General features: G+C 35.0%; 1 pseudogene; it reads right to left on the reverse strand.

The window, feature by feature from the left end:
* Positions 1-3280: 3280 nt before the first annotated feature.
* On the reverse strand, positions 3281-3388 carry LOC139313486 (U2 spliceosomal RNA; annotated as a pseudogene).
* Between the last annotated feature and the right edge of the window lie 568 nt (positions 3389-3956).

A 3956-nucleotide genomic window follows, 5' to 3' on the forward strand; every position in this document is an offset into this window, starting at 1 on the left:
ACAATTTTAAATGTTTAGGTTTTAAAGTTAGAGTAGGATACTGTATTAATTAATCCAATTTCTTTCTTTGTTAGAAATGGGCAATTTGGAAATTTATTGTATTGGTCATTCCTAAGCTCCCCTATCTCTGCCTTAGAAGAGGGAGAATATTTAATATATGTAATGCCATAAAACCCTTGAACCCTCTCAGGCTTAAACATAAGAGGCTTAACATTAATATCAGCTGAAGTTTTGAAGGAGGTTTTTGAACATACAAAAGGCTTGCACAGACTGCATTAAGGCTGATTTAAACTCTCCTCCATGATGTCCATCAGCATTTCAAGGCTTTCTCCACCTTTCCTAGCTTTTAACACTGCCCATGGGAGAACATCATATTAAGATAAGTTCCAATTGACATTTTTCAAAGAGTAAAGACTAGAAAAGTTGCCAAGACTACTGAAAGAACAACTATTTTCTGTTTCAAAAAATAAATAAAAGTAATTTCTAAATTTATGGGGAAATTTGGTCATGATTTTAACTTCATGGAGCTAGGGAATGTGGATTCAGATTTCTACTTTAGATTGATACATGTACCGAGTTCATAGCTAGAACAAGATCCAGAGTTGGACCTATTAGTATTTCCAGGAATAAATATCCAGTGTCATAAAAGAGCCATGGTGGCGCAGTGGTTAGAATGCAGTATTGCAGGACTTCTGCTTCCTGCCGGCTGCCTGCAATTTGGCAGTTTGAATCTCAACCAGGAAGGTTGATTTAGCCTTTCATCCTTCCGAGGTGGGTCAAATGAGGACCCAGATTGTTGGGGGCAATATGCTGACTCTGTAAACAGCTGAGAGAAGGCTGTAAAAGCACTATGAAGCAGTATGTAAGTCTAAGTGCTAATACTATTGCTAGTCTTTCCAGGAATAAATATACAGTGTCACAAAGATCTGCTGTAATGTTACATGATCATTTTAGGTTTTTTCCCCTGCTTTTATATTTTGAGCTGAAACTTACTGTTTTTGTACTATAATATCCCACCATATCTATTTTCTCTCTATTTTTTTGCCCCAGATTTAATTATCACTTGATTAACTTTAGTGCTTTTAGCTGCTTGTGAGGAGTCAGAGCAGAAGAGATAAATCAGAATAGAGCATTTATTCCGAGTAGAAGTGGTCTGTTCAGAATATTTCTTCTCTACAGAAAGTTCTTTTCCTTGGTGCTAATTGTAGGTAGTCTTCGACTTACAACCATTTGTTTAATGATCGTTTGAACTTACAACAGCACTGAAAAAAGTGACTTATGACTGTTTATATACTTATGACCATTACAGCATCCCCATGATCACATGAATTTTTGCATGCATGAATATTTGCATGCATCAGGTTTGCTTTAATAGCATTTCCAACGTAAGTGGGCTATGGGTTATGCCCTCTGTTAACCTAAATTTGAGTAGAAGCAAAAGAAAAATGAAGTGTCAATGCTGTTTTATGATTCCTAAGAGTCACACATTTATTCATTTAAACCAGCATAAATTAAAGGGAAAAGATTTAATGATCTTGGTGTTTTGGCATGTAGTTATATTCAAACCGCCAACCTATATACTAATTTATGGGCTTAAAAAAAAACCTAACAGATTACTTACTTGTGGGATCTATACACATTTATATTTTCTGTTTAGCAAATACAACCGGCTCCCTCCTGAGAAAAATATAGTCTCCAAAATATACCCTAACAAACTTTGCTCTGCCTCTAAGAAATATCAGAATTCAATAACTAAAGTCCCAGGGACAAAACAATTAGATAAATAAATGCACAAAGTTGGTAATACTAAATTTTTTAGTACTGAAATTATATTTGTAACCTAATATTTGTAGCAAACATGCAGCAAAAAAAAAAAAATTTCTGAATAAATGGCTCATAGTGGAGCACTGAAATCATAAGAGACCAGAATTTCCTCCAGTCTGTATATATATGATTATCAATGAATGAGAAGAGTAGAAATGACTCCAATGGACATAATACCTCATGCTTTTCTCCAATGCCAGTCCTGCAGTTCTCTTAGTAATTGAGACAGATTACCCGTAGCAGAAAGTCTGCACTACTCTTATCTCCCAGGGTTCTAAAACATGTTGGGAATCCATATGAGTAGAGGAGGTTTCTTCTGCACAAGTTACCTCCCTGATCTGTGGAAGATGATGAGGATTTAACATGTCATTTAACACATCAAGGACCATTCTCTTGGCTTTCCATGATATAGGATCTCCTGCTTGAACTGGGGGTGGTTGGACTAGAAGAACTCCAAGGTCCCTTCCAACCTTATTAATCTATGTTAATGTGATTCTAACTTTAAAGACATATGGGATGGAATGAAGGAAGATAGCAGAAGACTTCTTAGCTCTCATCTGCACCATTTCTTGCAGCAAACCAGGGAAGAGTGACAGTGGTCTACTTTTTCTTTGTAAATTCATTCTTGTCATTTAGGAATGAAAGTCAGATTCATATATCACATTTTTTTTTACCACAATTAGTATTACTTAATCAGAGAATTAAGTAATAACTAATGTAGAACTAAATAAAATTTATTTTTTTCAAGGTCATTCTAAAAGAGAATGTGGAAAGAAAACAATAAATAAATAAAAAATTACATTTAAAAACCAGAAAGAACCTTGGCAATGTGTGGTAAAAAGGTAAAGGTTTCCCTCGCACATATGTGCTAGGCGTTCCTGACTCTAGGGGGCGGTGCTCATCTCCGTTTCAAAGCCGAAGAGCCAGCACTGTCCGAAGACGTCTCTGTGGTCATGTGGCCGGCATGACTACATGCCAAAGACACACGGAACGCTGTTACCTTCCCACCAAAGGTGGTCCCTATTTTTCTACTTGCATTGTTTACGTGCTTTCGAACTGCTAGATTGGCAGAAGCTGGGACAAGTAATGGGAACTCACCCCATTATGCAGCACTAGGGATTCAAACAGCTGAACTGCCAACCTTTCAATCAACAAGCTCAGCATCTTAGCCACTGAGCTACTGCATATATCCCTGAAAATGTTAGTCTGCTAAATGTGCTTTTGCCTTCCCTTGAAATTTATATGATGTTTCTTCTGAGCATAAATATAAAATCTACCTTGAAATTAGGAATATGAGACTCAGTATACATATATTATTTTACTATAAATTTTCTATTTATTATAGAAAGACAATATTTCAGTCTGTTTCTAGCCCATCTTTCTACTCATAACTTTACCTAATATATGGAGCTGTTAGCAATAAGCAATTTCCTCAATCAAAATGTTTTCAAAACAAATAAATTTTCCTGGTGCATTTTTAATATTAGTATAAAGTTCATTGATGCAAGCTCTTTTTTATATATAAATACTACACTTGATCTTGGCCAAAAGGCCGAGAAGTGATAATAAATAACTTTCCCTTTTTATATTTAATTTTATACATAGCCTATATATAAAATTATATTTAATTTTATACATAGCTGCATTCTTCATTTTTTTTTTAACTCTTTAATTTTGTAATCTCAAAATGGTGTTCAATTCCAGTCTCTTCTACATATTGGAATGGATTCTGGGAAATCACAAACCTGTTGAAATTGTGCTTAAATGAAATTGTGTCAGATCTAGTCTTGTGCCTTATTGACTTTCTCATTGAATAAAATGCTGCAATAAATATTTATTGCTGATTTAGATTACGATTTGATTCAAAACTATGTGTGAAGTTTCTCATTATTTTAATGGATGATGTTGATTTTTTCCCAACAGCCATTTTTGTTATTCATAATATTGTAGTATTGTATTTATACTAAGTATTGTGTTGTTGTTGTTATTTTCATTTAATGACCTTGTAATCCCTTGCATCGGGACGGAGTCAGGGCAACTGAATGGAACTGAGCATTTACTGGCTGGATGCCCTTCCTGACACTTATGTGGAGTTCGAACCAGATATTTCCTCTTTTCACCCAGAGAGAGAA

This window comes from Pituophis catenifer, unplaced genomic scaffold (genome assembly GCF_029215685.1).
Source record: "Pituophis catenifer annectens isolate HBS135680 unplaced genomic scaffold, rPitCat1.0.hap2 SCAF_2, whole genome shotgun sequence".
In the NCBI taxonomy this organism is placed as follows: Eukaryota; Metazoa; Chordata; class Lepidosauria; order Squamata; family Colubridae; genus Pituophis; species Pituophis catenifer.